Here is a 25,648-nt window from a genome sequence, read left to right on the forward strand (position 1 = left end):
CTCGTGGATCAACGTTCAACCATACTCATGAATGAATGATATAATTGCTTGCATAATTAAATTTAATAAGAAAATCTCATAAAATATTATTTTACTTTTATATTTCATCATTTAGTATTATTTTGATCATATTCATTTTTTTCCTTTTTAAAAAAAATATAAATTCATGTTTAAATTTATAGAATGGGTGGATATTAGGGATTAAATATTATTTTACCTTTATGTTGGTGCGTACGATTTTTTGTTTAATTGTTAAATAAAAAATCGATAATCAAATCGATTGAATCAACAACTGATTTAACATGTGTAACAAACTTATAGAAAAAAAGAGTTTTAGGGTACGCAAACTTAATACAAATTTAAAGAAAGACATAATCTAAAATATTATAGAGTGTAACTTAAAATATTATAAATAATATAATATTTTATGTTACGCGTAATTTAAAAAATTATATTTTTTAATATTTTCAGTTATCACCTAAAATATTATAAAATTGACAATGTTTTAAATTACAACCTAAAATGTATTTGTAACTAACAAAATTTAATATTTTTGATTATACACACCTTAAAATATTATATTATTTTATAATATTTTAAATCACCTGTTATATTATCATTATAATAAATGATTGTATCGTAGAATTCTCCCACAAAGCAAGATAAATCTGTAAAACAAGGTCATTTACTTTCTTCCATATGTAATACAGAATTTAATGAAAACGGCAAAGAAACAAGATATATGACGTGTCCAGATCACACCGTCGAAATGGCCCCCTGCTATCACTCAATCAATCACGTCAGCCATTAAAGAATCGGTCTTGGTTAATCGGCCAAGATAATTAGCTCTCCTACCCTAACCACACGCCTTTAATATCCACACTTATAATAATCTCAAAGTTCCAATCTTTGAGATCTATGGAACTCTAAAGATCCGAGCTTTTCCAAGCTCAAAGCTTCAAAGGGTTTGTTCCTTTTGCTGTTACAAAAACTGGGTTTCTTTTTGTTTCCGTAAAGGATGAAGGTCTCTAGTTTCTCGCAGTGGAGAGAATTCATCAAAGGTGGCCTCGAGCTTAATGAGTCGGTATGCATTTCTCTTGTGATTTTTTTTAAATGGTTTGCTTTGAGGAAAAATTGGGAATTCATTGTGTTTCTTTTCTATTTTGTTTTTCAGGCGACTGTGGCTGATCTGCAGGAGGCAATACACAAGAGAAGTAAGTGCTAACCTCAGCCTCTGAATTGGTGGAGAATAATTGCATATTTCTGGGAATTTCTTGTAAAATTGCTTTTGTTTTTTTTTTGTTTTGGGGTTTTCTCTTGCTTCAAATCGTTGCAGATAGAGTTAATTAGATACTCTTTTTACCCCTTTCAGTGCTTGTCATGTCTTTCTATTTTTCATGTTGTATTTCATGGATCATGGTGTCCTGATTGTATCGACTCTTGAGTAGTGAAATAACTGAAAATATCGGACAAGGCGATGTTTCCTTCGCGATAATTGACTGATATGGCGGAGGTTGACATATCTTTTGGTTACTACATTTCCTGTTACTGAAGCTTCTTTTCTTTTTTGTTCATATCCATAGTAGATCTTATATTTCCGTTTAGTGAAACTCGGTATGTCGATCTTTTGACTGACTTTTATGCCTTGTATATTGTAATCTTTAGCTTTTTCCCTTGATTCCTTGAGATGAGACCGATATCGCAGAGGTTGACATCTCCTTTGGTCACTACATTTCCGGTTAGTCAAGCTTCTTTTCTTTTTTGTTCATATCCATAGTAGATCTTATGTTTCCAGTTAGTGAAACTCGGTATGTTGATCTTTTGACCGACTTTTATGCCTTGTATTGTTATCTTGAGCATCTTCCCTTGATTGCACCAGTGTAGGTAGTTGGTCATTAGATTCGTTCTAATTGAGTTCTTGTGTGTTGTACTGCCAGCTAAAAAGTTCTATCTTTCGAGACAAAGACTAACGCTTCCCGTGCCATTGGGATTAAGGGAGCGGCCTGTCGTCCTTAACTACAAGAAGAGTCTCAAAGAATACTGTGATGGGAACGAGCATAGCTTGACTTTAGTGTTCAAGGACTTGGGTCCACAAGTGTCTTACAGAACACTTTTCTTCTTCGAGTACTTGGGTCCGTTGATCCTCTATCCCGTCTTCTACTACTTCCCGGTGTACACATTCTTTGGATCAAAGGTGTCACCCATCCTGTTCACCACCCTGTTCAAACATATGCTTTATATTACTGGTGTTTCCACTACTTCAAACGGATTATGGAAACGTTCTTCGTCCACCGCTTCAGCCATGCGAAATCTCCACTATCGAACGTCTTCAGAAATTGTGCTTATTACTGGACCTTTGATGCATACATTGCTTACTATGTCAACCACCCACTTTACACACCTGTTGGCGACCTTCAGATGAAGATTGGCTTCGGGTTTGGGTTGGCTTGTCAACTTGCAAACTTCTATTGTCATATCATACTGAAGAATCTACGTGATACTGACGGCAGTGGAGGATATCAAATTCCTCGTGGCTTTCTGTTCAACATTGTGACATGCGCGAATTACACAACAGAGATTTACCAATGGTTGGGTTTCAATATTGCTACTCAGACGGTTGCAGGCTATGTGTTTCTTGTGGTTGCTACTTCTATCATGACAAATTGGGCCCTCGCGAAGCACCGCCGATTAAAGAAGGTATTTCCTTTTACCACTTGAACTACTAACTCGGATATTTCTTTTCGCCTTAATCTGCCAAGCACATACAGTATTCATATTTCTTTGAGTAACATGTTAAGTTATTTCGTTATGTTAATCAAACGCTTAGACAAAGCTCCCTGCGTATAAACTCATATAAGTTCATGTATGGTAGCAAATTAACTGTATCGTTTAGTTTCTGTTGTGCTCATCATTCCGTCGTCTATTAATGTTTACGCTTGCCTTGTACTTCTTGTCGCTTGCAGCTATTTGACGGTAATGATGGAAGGCCGAAATACCCCCCCAAGATGGGTCGTTCTTCCCCCATTCCTGTAGAATGGATCAGTGAACGTGCTACTTATCAAGTCTTTTCGACATTTAGTTTCCGAGTTCATCGAAGATCGATTCTTGTTAGGTTCTGAATTTCAGTTTACTGTTAAATAAATGTAGTGCATTTGGATTTTTTTCCCTCTTTATTTAAATCGTTGCTGATTTACACTATTAGTGCTGGTTGTTACTTCGATTGATGAATTTTGTTCTATTATCTTAGCTTCAATTTCTCTTAATGTTTTCCCAATTCGAATTCAAGTTTCAGCAAACCCCGAATCTATAGGGTTGGGTCAAAACCTGTTGAATTCGGATAAAATGATCCTACTTAAGCACAAGTCAAGTCAAAACACATCAAAACAGAACGACTCCATGTTTATTTTCTCTTCTCAGAGCAGAATGTAAACAAAAGAGAACAACAAGGACTTTTTTAATCACAACATTTCAACAGAAACGTGATGTAAATGTGGCACACGTGAGAAAGTATTTGCTAAGATAAGAAAGAATCATAACCTGATGGTTGAGCGGTGTATGACGTTTAAATACCACGACGAATCGAGGAGTTGGACGAAGAAGCTTGTCCCTCGCAGAACAAAGCTTGGTAACAACTTCATTCACGCCCATCCGCTCACTTGGTGATTTTGCAGAACAAGTGAGACCTATTCCAAATATCAAATTCAAGCATTGCAGACTGTCATTTCTCATTCTGTTTTCATTGCGAGTGCCATATGCAACTGTTCCTCCTCTGACGCTCTCTTGAAGAAGAATGGGATCTATTATCTCAATCATTTGATCAGGGAAAGCTTCTCTAACAAAGTTAAGAAGACTTGGACCTTCTTCGAACCTTTCATCAGTTGGCCTTTTCCCTGTAAACATCTCTAGCAAAAGGATGCCATAACTATACACGCCACCTTTGGTTGACAGCTCACTTCCCATGTCATATTCTACAAGTAGTTCATCACAAATTACATATACAAATAATTGAAGAGAAATGAGTTGTGAGTAATTGTAGAAGAAATGAATACAATGTAATTACCTGGGGGTGCATAACCAATAGTTCCTCTTATGCCAAGGGAGCTTGACTGATTAGGAGGATGGTTAAGACTACTTTCATAAAGTACTTTTTCTAAGCCAAAGTCACTTATGAATGATCGAGTAGAATATTCCAGTGTAGATATTCCTTGGCTTGAGGTCACAATGAATGATCGACGTTTCACAACGATGGAGTAGATATTCCAGTGCATGAGCAACATCTTCAGCCAAGATTTATGGAAGAAGTTTATGGATGCAACCATAAACTAAGGCTTTGAAATCATTGCCTTTATAATCGACCCCTGAAATGGCTGTTAAAACCTTGACAAGATTTCGATGTCGAATGTTCTTCAAGGCCTCACATTCAGCCAAGAAACTCCTCGATGATCCACGATTAAGAAGATTAAGCACCTTTACTGCAATAGTTGCTCCACTCTCTTCGAAAATTCCTTTGTATAGAGAACTGAAATTTCCCGAACTAAACAAATTCTGTGTGGCGAATCCATCAGTAGCCCTTAGGATGCTTTGGTATTATAACTGTGAAAGTGAATTTTATACACAAGATGATGTTAGATTTTGCTCTTTCTTATTTCTAAACCATAAGATGAGGAGAGAAGTGAAAATCAAAGCCACCCCTGAAATCACAACAATTAAACTTTCAATTTAAGGGAAGTGTTTGATGACTTTTTCAAGTCACATCTTGACAAATGTAACTCAGGGATGCCTGCACAAAGCTTACAGTTTCCATCAACGAACGTAGCACTTCCATTCTTGCAGACTCCTTCACTCAGTAACACTCCCTCAAAATTAGTAAAAGAGAGGTTCAAGTACTTTAATGCCCTAAAATTTACAAGAAATTATGGGATCTCACCTGAAAGATTATTGTGAGATATGTCGAATGTGTCAAGGCCTCTCAATGAACTCAAAGATGATGGAATGGACCCTTCAAACAAATTGCCTTCCAAAAGTAGTTTCTCTAGACTTACACAGCAACCAAGGCTGTTTGGAAGCAGACCAGATAAACTGTTGTGAGAAAGATCCAATTCACCTAGATTTTTCAATTTTTCTACTTCAACAGTAAGCTCACCAGTTAAATGGTTTGATGATAAGATTAGTACAATGGTCAAGGATGGGATCCTAAGTACTTGAGGTAGTATTTGTGCGCTAAGATTGTTGTTAGAAAGATCAAAATATAGCAACATTTGGCACTTGCCTAGACTTGAAGGAATGTCGCCCTGCAGATGGTTAAAAGCTAAACCAAGTCTAGTTAACATTGCTAAATTTCCAATTGAATTTTGAATAGCCCCAGAGAGAGAATTAATATCAGCGGAAAAGATCCTTAACTTCTGAAGTCTCCCAATGTCAAAAGGGAATGGGGCCTGATAGTTGATTTCCTGAAGCCGCTAGTTCTTCCAAATTGATGAGATTTCCAATCCCATCTGGCATTTTCCCCACTATTTTGTTCGCCTCTATTTCTAACTGTGAAAGGGTTGTAGAAAAATTGCTAATGAATTCGGGAAAGGCCCCTCCAAAATTATTGAAGCCTAGATATAGAAATTCTAATTTAGTACTATTGACTAAAGTACAGAAGAAATTCAAGTCTCCTTCTCTCCCATGTCCCAAGTAGTTATGATCTAGGGTTAACTTGGATATTTTATCTAGGTTTTCTAATGAAGGTACATCTCCACTGAATTTGTTTTCACCAAATTGAAGTGCATTCAGATTTGAGGCATTGGTTATTGAAATAGGGATTTGTCCAGAGATTTGATTTCCCTCTATGGAAAAGAACTCAACATATGGCATAGTGATCTCTAAGAGTTAAGAGTACCTTCAATCTTGTTTTCACCAATATCAAAGACTCTAAGACTGGAGGGATTGAACATTGAGATAGGAATAGTACCAGATATTTCATTTTCATATACGACGAAAACTAAAAGGTTTGCCAGCCGTCCAAGGGGTTCAGGTATAATCCCACTTAACGCGTTAAAACTCAAACCAAGCATCTCCAGGGATGATAAGTTACCTAATGAAGGTGGGATACTCCCTCTCAAACTGTTGTTGTGAACTCCCAAGACTTTCAGGTTTGACAAGAGACCCAACGAAGCAGGTATTTCTGCTGTTAGCTGGTTGCCTCTCATATCAAACAATGTAAGCTTAGAACAAGTAGATAAATTGGAAGGAATTTCACCACTGATGGCGTTATTCATCGGTTCTAATGTTTCCAATCTTTTTAAAGGACCAATTTCTTGAGGAATCTCGTTGTAGAAGTTGTTTCCCACTAGCCTCTCATCACGCCACTGACAGAAGTGAATGGAACTATTCCAAGACTCCATAATCTTGAGCTGATCACCTGTTATCTTGGCCTTGAAGTAGAGCAAAGCTTGTCGATCGGTGTCATTTCCTCCAACTACAGGGTTGCTGTACCAAGCGAGTTAAGACCCTGCAAGTTGAAGCCTGTGAGAAGAAGTATAACTTCAAAACAAAGAATGAAAAAAAGGGGTGGACGTTTCCATATGGTGAATCGATTTCTTAATTGATGAGATAGATTTGCGATTGAGAGTGATTTGTTAATAAACCAGAACTGAAGCGCAGTATAAGAAGCCAACTCTGACTCTGAAAGTCATGCGGCTAATAAGTGCAGGGGCCCTGCTAAACTTGGTGCATATTTCATGTATAACACTGACATAAATTTCCTGGTAGTGGGAGACTTGGAAACTCAAGCTCATTTTAAAGAAATGGTAGTGGGAGACTTGAAGTAAACGCACTTTGCCACCACTTTCCACATTTCACATTAATGCTTTAAGGACTGATATTGTTCATTTGAGATGGAAATTTAATCATAAAATTAGACACACGATTGCAAAAACTATGAAACTGAATCAAGTATGTTTACAGATATGGTGAGAAAAATAAATGAAATACTGATTAACTGCATGCAGGTAGAGGAGAACATATTTAGAACGTTGTACTCTCAAGTCTCACGTAATTACATAAAGGGTAAACTACACAAATCATCACTCAACTTTTATTTTGATCACTCAAGTTTAAAATTTTGATGGGGAGAGATTCATAGTTTCACTAGTTGCCGTCTGCATGGAAGGTTTCATCATTAGAGTTCTATTGTTCATTTTCTTGGTTGGTAACAACAAAGAAATATATAACCAAAAAATGACAGACACTATATTATAACTTCCCTGTTTTTGCTTTCTATTTTTTTTCCAATTACCATGTTTTCCCCCTTTATTTACGGTAACTTCAACGTGGTAAAACTTCCATAACGAAACTGCTATTCTTCAATAGCAAATAAAGGCCACCTGCTAAATCCCGAGGATAAATATAATAAAATGCAACTCCTTCAGATTTAGGCGCTCCAAGAATCATAACATTACAAACTCTAAAGGCAAAGGACCCTTGACATTGTTGCTATATGCGTTGAAGATTCTCAAGAACCCACCCATGGAGAGCATTGGTTCTATCGAGAAATGGTAAATAAAGGCCATGAAAATACACCGTAAATAGCTTATTTTTTCCCAAAACCTGAATTCAATTCACAGACACTAATTAACATCTGGAATTTAGAGAAGATAGTTAGGGATATCATGATTTGATAAATATACCTGTTGAACAGTCATGCCATTAAGCTGTCTCGCTATGTGCCCTTCTTTGGGTGCATATTCCAGTGGACCATAGATTTCAGGATCCAACTTAAAGGTATTTCCTTTTACCACTTGAACCGCTAAATCAGATATTTCTTTTAATTAACATGTTAAGTTATTTCATTATGTTAATCAAACGCATAGGCAAAGATCTCTGCATATAAACTCATATAAGTTCATGTATGGTAGCAAATTATCTGTATCGTTTAGTTTCTGTTGCGGTCATCATTCGGTCGTATATTAAAGTTTATGCTTGCCTTTTACTTCTTGTCGCTTGCAGCTATTTGACAGTAATGATGGAAGGCCGAAATACCCCCGAAGATGGGTCATTCTTTGTCATGGTGGCAGGTGAAATGGAGAAGAGATTTGGGGGAGAGATGGAATTAGGGTTCAAAGAATTGGGAACTCAGAGGCTAGGGATTTGGGAGAAAGAGGGATCGATTGATTTACTAATGGGAATGTAATTCTGGAGCAGGCTAAAGGAGATAACAAAGCTAATGGGAACGTGGAATTGGAGTGGGCCAAAGGAGAGACCAAAGCAATTGAAGACTCTTGAGTGATGGCATCCCAACCGTGAGCCCAAGAAGTAATCTGTTGAAGGAATCTAGCAGAAAGAAAACAGTTAGACTACATGACAAAAGCATTGACAGCTGTAAACAAATAATTGGTTGTTGTCATTAAATATATGCAACATAATTGTAATTGAGAAATTATGTTGAGATTTCAATGCAATTCTTCTTCTTCATACTTTTTTCATTTTCTGAAATCCCTAATTCTATCATTTTCTATTGAGAATTGTGACAATTGGTAATCAGAGCCACGTTAATTGATCCAAAATTCAATTTTTTTTTTGGAATGCCTAAGAAGAATACCAAAATAGCTGAAACAAATCCTAATGAAGCAACATAAATGGTACCTGCAGAGCTGCCAGAGGAGGTGCCGAGATGGTGGGTTGTTCAACGAGATAAGTGGGAGGAACGTTTAGCTGCTTTGGAAGCTCAATCTTCAGAGAATACTGGTTATCTTCAGAAGATTATTAAGATGATAGCAAAAAGCGCGGAAGAAGATGATTCAATAACTCCAACAACCAGTAAGAAAGGAGCTGAAATTCCTGCACCAAAAATAGAAGGTAAGAGACCTTTTGAGGTTACTGTGATTAATGAGCATGAAAGATACTCTTTTAAACCTGGAGAACCAGGTATTTTACAATCTAAACCTGCTGATAAACCATCTGATCTTATTCTGCCAACTGTTCCATCCTTGAGACTGGTTAGTAATGGAGATGACTCAGGAGAGAATTCTAGTGCTATTCCTGCAAGTGTTGGTGCTTCTGTTTCATTTCCTAGACCTCGGATTGAACTTCAATTCTTTGATGGTTCAAATCCAAGGAGTTGGTTGCAAAAATGTCAAAAATATTTCTGAATATTTACTATTCATGAATCTCAACAGATTGAAATAGCTTATATGTATTTGACTGGGAAGGCTAAAACATGGTTTGATGGGTATGTTATGCACAAGCATAAGATTACTTGGCATGAGTTTGCAACTGATTTGTGTCACAGATTTGGCAGTAGTACATATATTGATGTGGTAGATGAGTTCAATAAATTTATCAAAGAGGTACTGTGGAAGAATATCAGGAACATTTTGATGAATTAATGCCTTTTATCATACAGCAGAATCCTCATCTTGGGGAAGAATATTTTATTTCTAGCTTCATTAGTGGCTTAAAGGATGAATTGAAGCATAGAGTTCAAGCACATGAACCAAAATCTTTATCTGCTACATTTAAACAAGCTAAACTTCATGAACTTGCTGGTGAAATTGAAAGTAGAAAATTTCGACCTCCTGTTCGGAATTTCTACAGTTCAAATCAAGCTTCTACAGTGAAGAATTTATCTTCTACAATTCTTCCTAAGACTAGTCCTACAATTAACAACACTAAGCAGAGTCTTTTAGATTATCGAAGAGCTAACAATCTCTGCTTTAAGTGTGGAGACAAGTTTGCTCCGGGACACCAATGTAAACAGAAGCAGTTGAATTGTATGAATGAAGGTGAATTTGTTGAAGATATGGAAGAGGAGAATATTCAGGAGACTGAATTACCAGAATCTGTTACTCAAATTGCAGGAGCTAAAGATTTTGAAATCTCTATGAATGCTTTAAATGGACATGCTAGTTTTTCAACTTTGAGAATTCAGGGGACTGTAAAATGGAGACCCTTAAATATTTTGATTAACAGTGGCAGTACAAATATTTTTGTAACTGCTGGGTGGGCTAAGGAAGGAGCAGAGGTTATTTCTACTAGACCTCTGTCAATCACTGTAGCAAATGGAGAGAAACTTTACAGCACACTCACAAGTCAACAACTCCAATGAAAAATGCAAGGACATCTCTTTGAACATGATTTTAGAGTTTTGCAGCTGGGAGGGAGTGATATGGTTTTAGGGGTTGATTGGATGCAAAAGTACAGTCCTATTCTGATGGATTTTAATGAAATGACATTGACATTCCAAAATGATGGACAATAAATTCTTTTACAAGGAGAGAAAAGGATGCCAACCATTAAATTACTTTCTGAGAGTAAATTACAGAAAATGGTTGCTAAGGATATTGCTTTTGCTGGTGAATTTTATCTGATGATTACAGAAGAAGATCAGTTTTCCATTTCAACAAATTTACAACAAATTTTACAGAAGTATGCAGATATATTTGCTGAACCTGATGGTATTCCACCTGAAAGAGGTCAAGACCATGCAATTATACTTAAAGAGAGAGCTCAACCTGTCAATCTACGTCCATACAGATTTCCTCACCATCAAAAAGCAGAAGTTGAGAGACAGATTAAAGAGGTGTTAGCCTCTTCTATTATACAAACAAGTAAGAGTCCTTTTGCCTCTCCTTGCTTGTTGGTTAAGAAGAAAGATGGTTCATGGAGGCTTTGTGTTGATTATAGACAATTGAATTCTATGACTTTTAAAAACAAATTTCCTATACCAGTGGTAGAAGATCTTTTGGATGAACTGGCTGGATCTCAGTATTTTTCTAAAATTGATCTTAGATCAGGGTATTGGAAGATTCGAATAAGACCTGACGACATTGACAAGACTGCTTTTAGAACTCACCATGGCCATTTTGAGTTCAAAGTCATGCCATTTGGTTTAACAAATGCTCCAGCAACTTTTCAAGCACTGATGAATGAAGTTTTTAGACCTTATTTGAGGAAATTTGTCCTTGTATTTTTCGATGACATTCTTATATATAGTAAGTCTATGGCAGAACACAAGACACATTTACAAACTGTTTTGGAGACTTTGAGGAAGCACCAATTGTTTGCTAAACGAAGTAAGTGTTTTTTTGGACAAACTCAGGTGGAATATTTGGGTTATGTAATTTTAGCTCAATGTGTGGCTACTGATTTTTCCAAGATAAATGCTATGAGGACTTGGCAGATGCCTAAAAATTTGAAGTCTCTTAGAGGATTTTTGGGTCTTACAGGCTATTATAGGAAATTTATACGCAATTATGGAATGATTAGTAGGCCTTTGACTGATATGCTCAAAAAGAATAATTTCATATGGACTCCTGAATCTAGGACAGCTTTTGAGACACTTAAAGTGGCAATGTCTCAGGCTCTTGTTCTTGCTTTGCCTGATTTTACTAAACCATTCTGTTTGGAAACAGATGCGAGTTCAACTGGTATTGGAGTTGTTTTATCTCAAGATGGATGTCCTATAGCTTATTTAAGTAAGGCCTTAAGTCCTAAACATGCTGATTTTCTGTCTATGAAAGGGAATATTTAGCTATTTGGCGACATGACTTTGAAAGAATTCCTTTTGTCATCAAAACAGATCATGAAGCACTTAAACATCTTTTGGAATGACAAGTCACTACTTCTATCCAAAAGAAAGGACTTACAAAGCTTTTGAGGTTAGATTATACAATTCTTTACAGAAAGGGCAAAAGTAATTTGGCTGCAGATGCTTTATCTAGAAAAAATAAAGTTGAATTACAGCAGTTGACTGTAACAACTATTATTCCACAGTGGGTTCAGGACCTTGAAAGAAGCTATGCAGAAGATGACTTTGCAAAGGCTAAAATTGCAGAATTGAGTATTTGCTCAGATGCTACCAGTCAATGGACTTTTACTCAAGGAGTTCTGAGATTTAACAAGAAGGTTTATGTGGGTGAAACTGGAGAATTGAGGCAACAAATTTTGACCCTTTTACATGCATCTCCTTTGGGAGGACATTCAGGTATTCATGCTACTTTCTATAGAGTTCAGCTTTATTTTTATTGGCCAAAATTAAAAAAACAGATTAAAGACTTTATTGCTTAGTGTGAGGTCTGCCAGATGACTAAAGCTGGCCATTCTCACAAGGCTGGTCTATTACAACCACTACCAATTCCACAACAGGCTTGGGATATGATTTCTATGGATTTCATTGAAGGTTTGCCATCTTCAAAGAAATTTACTTGTATTTGGGTAATTGTTGACAAGTTTACTAAATATGGCCATTTCATTCCTTTAAAACATCCCTACACAGCAGCTGATTTGGCAAAACTCTATTTGGCTCAGATTTATAAACTGCATGGCCATCCTAAGTCTATTGTGTCAGATAGAGAAAAATTATTTACAAGTGTTTTTTGGAAGGAATTTATGAAACAGGTTGGCACAGAAACTCACTTCAGCACTGCCTATCATCCTGAAACGGATGGCCAAACTGAAAGAGTAAATCAGTGTGTTGAGCAGTATTTGAGGAGTATTTGTTTTATTAAACCATCCATATGGGTTGATTGGTTACCACAGGCAGAATGGTGGTATAACACCAACTATCACACTGCCTTAGGGGTGACTCCATTTGAAGCTATGTATGGTTACAAACCTCAGGTTTTATCTTGCGGTGGTCAATCAATGGTGCAGAAAGTACAAGAGTTATTAGAACAGAGAGATGTCATGAACAAAATTTTGCAAGAACAGTTACAGAAGGCTCAGTCAAGAATGAAAGCATATGCAGACAAGAAGCGTACAGATAAGGAATTTCAGGTGGGGGATAGTGTTTACCTTAAACTCCAGCCGTATCAGCAAACATCCTTAAAACTTCGCAAAAACCTCAAATTGGCTGCTCGATTTTTTGGTCCATACACAGTAATTGAACGAGTGGGGTCAGTAGCATATAAATTACAATTACCTGATCATTCGAAAGTCCACCCTGTGTTCCATGTTAGTCTCTTAAAGAAAAAGGTTGGTGAACAAAAGATTACCTCGTTTGATCCTCCAGAAATTGATGCTGAAGGCCAGTTAAAAGTATATCCGGCTACTGTTTTGGATAAAAGAATTGTGAAACGCAATAATCAGGATGTTACCCAATTTCTGATTTAATGGACGAACTTGGGAAGGAGGATGCTATATGGGAAGATTACACAATCTTACGAACCCAGTTTCCACGGTTTGATCCTTGGGGTCAAGGATCGTTTGCAGAGGGGGTATTGTCATGGTGGCAGGTGAAATGGAGAAGAGATTTGGGGGAGAGATGGAATTAGGGTTCAAAGAATTGCGAACTCAGAGGCTAGGGATTTGGGAGAAAGAGGGATCGATTGATTTACCTAATGGGAATGTAATTCTGGAGCAGGCTAAAGGAGATAACAAAGCTAATGGGAACGTGGAATTGGAGTGGGCCAAAGGAGAGACCAAAGCAATTGAAGACTCTTGAGTGATGGCAGCCCAACCGTGAGCCCAAGAAGTAATTTGTTGAAGGAATCTAGCAGAAAGAAAACAATTAGACTATATGACAAAAGCATTGACAGCTGTAAACAAATAATTGGTTGTTGTCATTAAATATATGCAACATAATTGTAATTGAGAAATTATGTTGAGATTTCAATGCAATTCTTCTTCTTCATACTTTCTTCATTTTCTGAAATCCCTAATTCTATCATTTTCTATTGAGAATTGTGACATTCTTCCCCCATTCCTGTAGAATGGATCAGTGAACGTGCTACTTATCAAGTCTTTTCGACATTAAGTTTACAAAGCTGAAGCATGGGTTCCGAGTTTATTGAACATCAATGCTTGTTAGGTTTTGAATTTTAGTTTAGTGTAGAATCAATGTAATGCAATTGGATTTTTTTGTTGCTCCTATATATTTAAAGCCATTCCTGATTTACACTGTTAGTGTTGGTTGTTACTTCGATTGATGATTTTTTTCTATTATCTTAGCTTCAATTTCTCTTGTTGTTTCCCAATCCGAATCTGAGTTTAAAAAAATCACGACCCTATACGGTTAGGTAAAAAGTAAAAACCTATCGAATTCGGATAAAATGATCCTACTCAAGCACAAGTCAAGTCAAAACACATTAAAACAGAAGGTCTCCATGTTTATTTTCTTTCCTCAAAGCAGAATGTAAACAAAAGGGAACAACAAGCACTTCTCCAGGCCCAAGCCACTCAAGTTCATCCATGCGACAACTTAAATACCTGCAATTTATGAACAAGGACTTGTTTAATTACAACATTTCAACAGAAACGTGATGTAAATGTGGCTTAGGTGATGAAGTGATCAAGTATTTTGCTAAGATAAGAAAGCATCATAACTTGATCATTGAGCAATGTATGACATTTAAATCCCATGACAGAATCGAGTTGGACGAAGAAGTTTTTCCCTCGCATAACAAAGCTTGGTAACAGCTTCGTTCATGCTCATCCGCTCACTTGGTGATTCAGCAAGCGAGACCTATTTCGAATATCAAATTCAAGCATTGCAGACTATCCTTTCTCATTCTATTTTCATTGCGAGTGCCAACTGCAACTGTTACTCCTTTGGCATTCTCTTGAAGAAGGATGTGATCTATTATCTCAATCATTCGATCAGGAAAACCTTCTATAACAAAGTTATGAAGACTTAAGCCTTCTTCGAACATTTCATCAGTTGGCCTCTTTCGGTCTTCCCTGTAAACATCTCTAGCAAAAGGATTCCAAAACTATACACGCCACCTTTGGTTGACAGCTCACTTCATCATAAATTTCATATACAAATAATTCAAGCGAAAAAACTAAATAATTGTAGAAGAAATGAATACAATGTAATTACATGGTGGTGTATAACCAATAGTTCCTCTTATGTCAAGGGAGCTTGACCGATTAGCAGGATGGTTAAACCTATCCTCGTAAAATACTTTTGCTAAGCCAAAGTCACTTATGTGGCCAACCATTTCATCATCAAGTAGAACATTACTTGGCTTGAGGTCACAATGAATGATCGACATTTCACAACGATGGTGTAGATATTTGAGTGTATGAGCAACATCTACAACCACATTAACTCTTTGGAAGAAGTTCAAGTTTCTCATTGTCTCTGATTCATTCATGGTGATAGATGGATGCAACCAGTCCTCCAAGCTTCCATTTTGCATAAACTCATAAACCAAGGCTTTAAAACCATTGCCTTTATAATCAACCTCCGAAACAGCTGTTAATACCTTGACAAGATTTCGATGTCAAATGTTCTTCAAAGCCTCACATTCAGCCAAGAAACTCTTCGATGATCCACGATTAAGAAGATTAAGTACCTTTACTGCAATAGTTGCTCCATTCTCTTCGAGAATTCCTTTGTATACAGAACCAAAATTTCCCGAACCAACCAAATTCTGTGTGGCGAATCCATCAGTAGCCCTTAGGAGGCTTTGGTATGATAACTGTAAAACTGAATTTTCTGCACAAGATGATGTTGGATTTTGCTCTTTCTTATTTCTAAACCACAAGATGAGGAGACAAGTGAAAACCAAAGCCACCCCTAAAATCACAACAATAATTGTAATTTTCAATTTAAGGAAGTGTTTGATGATTTTTAAAAGTCACACCTTGACAAATGTAACTCAAGGATGCCTCTACAAAACTTAGAGTTTCCCAACGAACGTAGCACTTGCATTCTTGAAGACTCCTTCACTCGGTAACACTCCTTCAAAATTTTTAAAAGAGAGGTTTAAGTACTTTATGCCCCAAAATTTTCAAGAAATTCTGGGATCTCACCTGAAAGATTATTGTGAGATATGTCCAATGCCTCAAGGCATCTCAATGAACTAAAAGATGATGAAATGGACCCTTCAAACAAATTGCCTTCCAATAACACCTTCTCTAGACTTGCACAATGATTAGCGTTCTAAATTGTCTCTTTTTACTTGCTAATTCTCTTATTTTATGAATTCTTCACTACTGATTTGGGTTGTATTCATTTATTTTCTATGCAGTGACTTGTTTACTGGAATTGACAGTAAAAGGGAACATTTTGCAACTTCTTTTTTATTTTTGCTTGCAGTTGGAGACATGGGCACGACGCGGGTTTGACGTGGTAGATTCTAGAAGGTTTGATTAACGCGAGGAATATTCTGGAGACAGCTTAGTCAGCACGATCCGAGGAGATATTTTAAGAAATTTTTCTTTTAATTTTCAAACTTATGAAATTATTGTAATACTCTGAATTTTGGGTCAGTAGTTTAGGTCAATTCGAAACCCGTAAGCAGAGCCCATTAGATTTTTTTGACCAGTTTATTAGAGTATTGGACCTAAGTTTGGCCCAAGAGTTAAGGCAAGTGATGACTTTAATATGGGTTTAAAATAATATGGACCAAATTAGTAATTTACCCATAGTCGGTTTTAAAGGATAAACCCCCCTAAACTTAGGTGGCGTTTGGTTCGTAGGAATCCCTTGGAATTAGGTGGAATTGGAATCCAATTCCACCACTTTCTCATGTTTGGTTCAAGTTTTCAAAGGGAATTGGAATCCCTCATTACTTCAACTTTCCATCAAATGAGGGGAAGTGAATTTCATCTATTTTATGATGGAATTCAATTCCCTTGTTGAAGGGAATTAAAATTTGACCATACTACCCTCATCAATCTTTTGGTAACTTATTCATATATTGAATAAAAATATTTTTTATTATTTCAGGTCGGGTCAAGTTTCTAATTTATATATTCGGGTCGGGTCAATTTTTTTAAGTGTGATATTCGGGTCGGGTCGAGTTCGAGTTTAGGGTGAAAAATACCCGACCCGAAAATATATATAATTTTACCTTATATATTTAGGAATAATTACAATAATACCTCCTCTATATATAATTTTTTTTTTCAATTAAGTCACTGTTTTTATTGAATAAAAATATTTTTTTATTATTTCGGGTCGGGTTTCTAATTCATATATCCGGGTCGGGTCGAGTGAAACTTTATTTTGGTCAGGTCGGTTATTTTTAAGTGTGATATTCGGGTCGGATTTAGGGTGAAAAATACCCGACCCGACCAAAAAAATATATAATTTTACCTTATATATTTAGGAATAATTACAATAATACCCCTCTATATAATTTTTTTTCAATTAAGTCATTGTTTTTATTGAATAAAAATAATTTTTTTATTATTTTGGGTTGGGTCGGGTTTCTAATTCATATATTCGGGTCGGGTTAGGTGAAACTTTATTTTGGTCGGGTCGGGTCTCGGATGGAGGTTCCCTTGTTCTCGGGTCGGGTCGGTAGACCAAAAACCCGACCCAACCCGACCCATGGCCATCCCTAATTGGGATGATTTTAACTTATGATGTTTATTAGCATGATTTTTATAATTTATTGAAATGAATAATCAATCAATAAAATTAAAATTGAATATTTTTAAAAATTTTATAATATATTGCTACATGTAATTTATAAAACAAACTAAAATTAAGCAAAAAAAACAAGAAGGGCAATCCTGTCATTTTACATTACTGAAATCAAATTCATCTGACATGTCTGCGAAACAAACAGAATATGGAATTGGATTCCAATCCAATTCCTGACATATTTTAATTCCTGACAGATTCTAATTCCTTCACAGATTCCAATTCCAGCGAACCAAACGCTACCTTAGAGTTTTTCACGTGAAACCAAAGCCTCCTAAAATATCATCCTTTCCCCTCTTCTTCTTCCTTCCTAAGGGAAAACAAAGGTAGAAGCTTTAAGATTCTCAAGTCTAGTTTGAAGTAACCAAAGTAGGAACCTTAATCTCCATCCCTTAAGCTTTGATTTAAGCCCTAAATCTTAATTTTAGTTAAGGTTCCCAAAAATGAGTTTTGAGGAGGGTTAAAGAAATAAAAGGATTCAAGTTTATTTTAGTAAATTTGAGTTATTTGGAGTGTCCTTAACCATGTTTTAATCCTTAGATAAATTAGTAATTCATTTATCTAGCTTTGATTAGCCAAAGAGGTGGGAGAAAGTTCAAAGTCAAGAGAGAAAGAGAAAGTGAATCATAGTTGATTCAAGAAGAGTTCTAGCAGCAAGAGAAATCAGGTAACACACCCACATCTTCCTCATACTAGTTGTAGATTAGTAGAAATGAGTTTTAGCTAGAAAGTTAAGATTTAAGCATGTTGAGTAGATTTATATGGTAGATGTAATGTTTGCTTGCTTGGAATTTTGGATAGAACCGTATTTTCTTCCTCTAGTTTGCTTGGATTTTTGATGAAGTTCTAGTTGATCTAAAAAATAAACTTCCTCCTTTCGATGTTGTCCGACTTTTGATTTTCTCCCACCAAATTCCACCTCTTGATCTCTTACTTCAATGATCGATGTAGCCAAATTATTTACCTCATCTGACTTCTCTTTTCCAACATCAGCTAGGAAATACTCATGATGGAATTTATATCAACAATATCTCTTCCTGGACTTTATTTCATCTACCGGAAAGCCCATAGAATTTATTTCTTCAAATTTTCCCAATACTAAAAACCTGTAAATTATTTGGCCTAGTATGGCACACCTGTTTTTATTTTACAATCTGCGACAAAGCTACGGTATAAGACCATTAGATATATTATTTTAATGGTTCTAGTTTAGTGGGCTCCTTGTGGGCTATTATTTTAATGTATGTAAAGAGACTCGTCACCTCAACGTGATGAGTTTCTAAAAATTTAATTTTTTTCAATAATTTATAAAATTAATTAAAAAATTTAAAATAAAAAAAATCGATGAAACTCGTCACGTCGATGTGACGAATCTCCTTGAATTCAAAAAAAAAAATAACCGTTTAATTGGACAATGAACAACAACAACGATCAATATATAACTAGTCACCACTGAACACGGGTTTGCTAATAATGGATCAGCGGAGACGTGTACTTCAATTAAGGAACTATCAATCCGTTGGTCTGAATCGGCTCGATACCTTGATCTATGTTACCTTTGTCTACGATTTTAATTGGGCTTACATCTAGCTCTTCTCCAGGTTCATTGTGATTGGAAGCTGAATCGGTTGAAAATTTATCTTGACTATATCCTAATAATTCATTTTCCCCGTAGGTTCTAGATATCTCTCTGCCTTTTGATTTGACATAATCATGTGTCGCCTTCCCGTTATGAACTACATCAATTCCAACCAAGTTGTCCCCAATATCCACCTTCTTCACACTCTGTGAGGTGATAGTCATCAATTTTTACGAGGTGATATCCTTCATTGATCCACTATCTGTAATGTTCCGATACCGAGGTTACTTATTTCGAGTAATTCCTGGGTGAGTTGAGATAGCCTAAGAGATCATTAGGAAGTTTTGGGTCAAACATGAGGTAAGTTGGTTTGGGCCTTGGACCATTTAGACTTAAAAAAGGTGTTTTTGATTTGGGAATTAAAGTTGGAGGACTATGAGTACAATTAACCCTTTTTGTTACAAAGGTTGAATCTCTTTTATGGAAATGATATCACACGGCATGAATGCTCTCATTCCTCTTTTTCTTCATCCTTTGTCTTCTTCTTCATTTTCAAAGCTTCCTATCTTCTTCTTTTGATGACTTGATCAAAGGTGAAAGCTTTACAACCATTTATTCCCTATTTTGAAATCCTAATGTAAGTAGAGAAATCTTCATTCTCCAAGCTTTCATCTAAACTCTCTTTTTCAAGTTTTGGCTATGGGAAGCCATTGTTGGGGTTTAGAGTGGTTTTATAAACTCATGAGAAAACAACTTGTTTTGGAGTGGGTTTAGGCCCTAGGGAGTTTTCTTAAGTTTCTAAATGAGTTAGTAACTCATCTGTTTGTCTTTTGATTAGTGAAAGAGGCTGGGGAAAACATGTTCTTGGGTGAGCTTGGAGCGTTTTTCTACAACTTAATAGAAAGATAACGCACTTCTAACTCCTCTGTACCGTTTTTAGATCATTACATGTAAATATTAGGCTTGTATGAGAATACGAAGTATATACGGCATTTTCGTTTGAACGTGATTTTGGGTGGATTTGTTGTTATTAAAGCATGTAAATATTATCCATGTCAATTAGCCCATTGTCCATTTATTAGTTGCAAACCCAAAACTCTCAAAAGAAACCCAAACCCCACAAACCCTTAAAGAACCTAACCTAACCCAGATCATATCAACCCATTAAATCAAATTAGTTAAGCTTATAAAATCAAATTCGGTCAAATTGGACCAAATCGGATAAAATAGATTGAGCTTGATTAAAGTATTGAGTCGAGTCTAATTAAATCAGAATGACGTAAATCAATTGAATGGATCTAAACTAATCACAGTTAACGAGTCAATGTCAAGTTTGCTGGTCCATTGTTAATCAAAGTTAGATGAATCAATTAAGTGGATAATGGTTGATGCATGGAATCGCACAAGCCTATATTATTCACTTCCTCTATTTTCTCTTCAAATTTTCTGAGAAATCTTTATTGATTTAAGCATCAAAAAGTATTATGAATGTAAATTTTAACACGCACAAACAAGCTTCTCTTTAAAAATCCATTGAAGCTCCGACTAAACATAAGCTAATCTTCATATAAATAATTGAATTCGATATTAAACTTGAATTTGGCTTGATTAATCATTGTTTAAGACTTCAACTGTTAACCAACGTGTAAAATGGAAAATGAGTGAAGAAAACTGGATGAGCTTAGCTTATATGTACACCCACCTCTAGCTCAAAACCAATCTCTTGGGGATTTGATTACAAGGACAAAATAATTATGTTTCAAGTGACCATTTGCACAAATTTAAAGGCTGATCTAATCAACTTTAAGACTAAAGTGAAAGATTTGACCTAAATTATAAAAAAGAAAATGATTATGTAGGACCACCATGTTTTATATCACTAGAATTTTAGTTTAATTTCATATTGAATTTGTCTGGACCATCGTGTTTTATTTCAAATGACTAGAATTTTAATAATATGTTTTATTTTTATGTTTATCAACTTTACCTTTAAGCACAATTGATGGTCAAATAATAAGGGGTTATGGCTATACTACACGAATGACGAAATCAATGTCATCCCAAAAGTTAAAAGCAAACGTGGTGGCCCTACATAAGTATTTTTAGAAGGGAAAAAACTATTATTGTGAAGATGGAATATAAAAAAAGAGTTAATTTACGTGTAATTTTGAGGATCATAATATTAATAAATAATCAAGCATATTCACTCAATCTATCATCAATTAGAAATTAATTATTAAAATATCTACACATACGCGATTCGTACTTTATTTAATTATTGAAGTTCAATTAACCTTGATTGTATTAGATGATTTTATATGAATTAATCCAAATTATGAATTTGAAGGTCTCTACGGAAACTGCTCTCAACCTGGTGTTGGGGACAGTCTACTATCCTACATCCCCTTACCCCATTACATATGGGAATAAGGGTCAGTTAATTTAGATAATATGTCTATATACTCTAACATGACATCATATTCCATTAAGTTTCATAAAGTAAGCCTATTGGAAGAAAATAAGTCGATAATTAAGTATCTATTATAATATCGAATTGTTGACTCACTTCATTGGTTAGAGATGAAATTGGGATTAAATAGTAGAAGAAATCAATTTCCCTAAGTTCAGAGTTAACAAAGATTTAATAAGTATTTAATCATAGAATTTCGAGAAGCCACAGCTTGATTTTATATTTATTCAAACTAACAAAGACAAAAATTATGTTAGATAAAAAAATGGGTAAATTATGTGTTTAATACATAAACTATCAATTTTTGGTCCGTTTTAGTATCTAAATTTTTAATTTTTTTCAAAATTATACCCAAATTTTAGTTTTTGTTCTATTTTAGTACCATGTTCTAAATTTAACGTTAAATTTTGAAAAGAAAATTGAAAGTTTAGGTACTAAAACGGATTCAAACTGATAGTTTAGGCACTAAACACGTTAAGTTTTCAACGATATGGCACTAAAATGAACCAAAACTAAATATTATGTATGATTTTAAAGAAATTAAAAGTTTATGTACTAAAACATGCCAAAACTGATAGTTTATGTACTAAATAGATAGTTTACCCAAACTAATTGAAGGATCGAACCCCTCCCAGTCACTATATCCATTTGAGCATGATTCAATTTTTTAAAGAATAACTTGAATTATTTATTTAATAATGAGCAATTTTAAACCTCGAATATAAATATTGAGAAGAACATGATGAATGCTAAAGACATGTTCATTTCAAAGTATTTTTGTCACAAGAACCTTAAAAAAACCTATTTTAGTCAAAATTAAATAAATATATTTTTAGTGTGATTGCTTCTTTATGACATCTTCTTTTGTAATAATCTTATCTAGAGTTCAACCAAGGTAAAATTGCAAACAAAAGTTGGTACTTAATTGCGCAAGCTTCCAATATTTTGCATGCATGATTGATTGCATGGAGAATATACGTTAATAATACATATAAAACATTAGAATTATGGGTAATTGTTTTCCTTGTCCAAAGGTCTTTTCTTATAAAGATAAAATCATGATTGTTTATGTAAGGTGTTGCAGCTTCACCTTGTAACATTCTAAGTAATGTTGCATGAGTCTTTGAGATATTTGTACCTTTTTTTATAATCATTTGTATTTAGGGATGGATCCAAGATACGGGTGGGCAGATACAGATGCATGATTTTATGTTGGAAGGAGCGAACTTGAACTTATAAAATTTCGAGGGACGAATAAAAATTTAGGGGGCGAAAACAAATTTTCAATAGAAAATATATAGAAAAAATTAAATTTTTTTGTTAATTTTAGATTTTTAGGGGGCACGACCGCCCCCAGCCACCCCCGCCTAGGTCCATCTCGCCCCATAAGATTTTAAATTATCTTATATTTTAGATTTTATCTTTGAATTTTTTTATTTATAATCTATTTTCGCTCTCCGAAAATTTTATAAGTTCACTCCCTTCTAAAATTTTATAAGTTCGTTCTCCTCTAATATAAAATTTTGTGTTTGTCTCTGTCTGTATCTAACTTATTAATGGATTAGCTATATCATATATTATGGAGATTTTTTTATAAGGATGAACATACTATTCGAATTTTCTTCATCGTAGCTCACAAACTACTTAAATTAAATTATGGTCGATTTAGGATACTCACATTCAACTTAATCAAAGGCTTGAGTTATCTATGATTGAGCTTAATAACGATCATAATATAATTTCTAATATTTTTATTTGAATTTGAATAATTTATAAGCACAGTTATCTTGAAAATAATATTACTTGAAATTTGCTAATAAAATAATGGATTTTTATAACATTCTATTTAGATTAATCAATTAATGTAAGGTACCGATTATTATATCAATATTTTGTACGTTTGATTAGATAACTTAAAATTAAGTTTTATATACGATATTTTAAAAGACATTTTAAAATCTTAAACATAATATTATAAATCGAATATGAAAAATACAAAAATATAATAATGAAGTGATGGAACTAATGAAGAATTTATAGGAGTGATGAGAAAGAATCTAAATTGAGTTGTATGATTGAGCACATGGTCGTGACTAGGTTGTTGGAGGCCCTGTGCAAATTCTTGTAAAAGGGCCCTTAGATCTCAAACTTATTTTTCTGAAATAATAAATGACTAATTTCATTAACTTAAAAAACCTATTCTGGGCCCTGTGTAAATTTGAACTTGTTTTTTCCAAAAATAATTTTACTTGTTAATGAGATTTAAACTTAGAACCAACAAAGTCATGGGCTCAATGATCTAAACACTGCTCTATACCTATTTTTCTGCTTCTTAATGGTAATAAATAGATATACTCTATTTCGAGACCCCTGTTTTTTAGGCCCTGCACCGCTTAGCACATGCTCGGCCACGCCCCTGATTGAGCACATGTGGAAGAACGTGGGGGACTTTAACCCCAAACACAAAAGAGAATCCAAAGCAAGCAAAAGAAAAAGAAACACAACAAGGATGTTTCGAAAGTGAAATCTGCCTTTGGAAACAGGGAGAACCTATCACGATCATACATACATGCATACATATACATGCATAAGTAACAAATCTTCTATCTGAAATTTTGGAATTCATATCCTATTAATTCAATTTAATCATTTCATCTGATATGAATGAAATGATTCAATTACACTGTATAAAATTCTTTAATTTTATATTGATTTAAAATTATTAAATGAATATAAATAGATGACACATATATACAATTAAAAATAAAATGATTTTTACGAGTAAAAATGAATAATATAAATGCATAAAATTTTAATCTCAATCATCAGTTTACATTTGTATAATAATCCTAAATTAATGAAAAAATTAAAAAATATTCGATATGTAATTTTATTCCGTATAAGTGAATTACACCTATGTACATATTAAAGGGATAAATACTTTTTTGGATGACTTTATTCCATGGTAGTAAGCAGCTTTGGTCATTGCAAAAGCATATCCAAAACTCAGATTCCATTCTCTGATACCATTACTTTGAAACACACCCAAAACAAAAACCTTCAATTTTCAAATATTAAACTATTAATGGCATTAAGAGATTCACTCGTTCTTGGAATTTATAATTAATTATATCAAATATTTCAAATAAATTAATTAATAATTAATTGAATTTATAAAATTTTCTATTTACCAATTATTAATTTTGATTTTATAGTTATATTGAACCCTTAAATAAAGTTTGTAGTTAATTTATATAAAATAATTTAGTAAGATATAAAATTCTATTTAAATCTTTAAATAATATCAAAAGTTTGAATCTTAATTTTGTGAATGAAGAAAATTGAGTTATGAGAATCACTATTATAATAAATTTTTATCATATTCTATTCAAATTAACCAATTAATAAATTAGATTACGAGAATCCCATAAAAAATTAAAACCAAAGTCTTTGGAATATAATAAATCATTGTTTTTAATCCCTTCATGTACTTTTGACTTCATCTGTCCTTTTAGATTTTGGTCTTACGTTAAAAAAAATGCTGACAAAAATGTAGTATCCTTTGCATGGTTTTGAGTGGGATTTTTTTTGGCGGTTTTCTTTTTTTTTTGTTAAGATATGACGATTCAAAAATAATATTCAGTCTAAATATTTCTAACGAATTAACGATGAACTGCTATAGTTATTGGTACTCAAACCCATGATCTCTTATTATTTTTATTCATAATTATCAAATTGGTTTTTATATAAAAAAATAAAAATACGGAAAGAATGGCAATATGGGGATGGGCAAAGGACAGAAATGCAATGAATACAAAATAATTATTTATTATATTTTCGGGTTGCTGGTAGGGTGAAAAATAACTAACATAAGGTTAAAAACCCTAAAAAATGTGAGACAAAGCAACATCTTAGGAATTTGAAATTTGCCATGAAACATGATTAAAGCGACAACTGATTCGATGATCAGTCCTTTTCAATGTTCTTACGCGACAAATGAAATAAGTATTCAAACAAGAAATTCTTACTTTATAATAGCTGCTATAATCTGTATTAATTTTTTTTTTAAAAGTGAACCAGAAAATGGAAAATAATATTTTTTTTACATATATTTTAATAGAAATTATTGTCTCATTGCGTGAAACTTACTTTCAGCTATGATAGAAAGTATAGTATTTAACTCGACTGAGTGATCATAATGATTATTATCTAATATATTGATGGTGAAAAAAAAATA

At 34.2% G+C, this 25,648-nt stretch overlaps 2 pseudogenes; one reads left to right on the top strand and one right to left on the bottom strand.

The window, feature by feature from the left end:
• Window positions 1-1,018: 1,018 nt before the first annotated feature.
• On the top strand, window positions 1,019-13,800 carry LOC120172762 (annotated as a pseudogene).
• Window positions 13,801-14,432: 632 nt separating this feature from the next.
• LOC120172763 lies at window positions 14,433-19,165 on the bottom strand (annotated as a pseudogene).
• Between the last annotated feature and the right edge of the window lie 6,483 nt (window positions 19,166-25,648).

The sequence above is a fragment of the Hibiscus syriacus genome, unplaced genomic scaffold (assembly GCF_006381635.1).
Source record: "Hibiscus syriacus cultivar Baekdansim isolate YM2019G1 unplaced genomic scaffold, ASM638163v2 tig00111877_pilon, whole genome shotgun sequence".
NCBI classification, from domain to species: Eukaryota; Viridiplantae; Streptophyta; class Magnoliopsida; order Malvales; family Malvaceae; genus Hibiscus; species Hibiscus syriacus.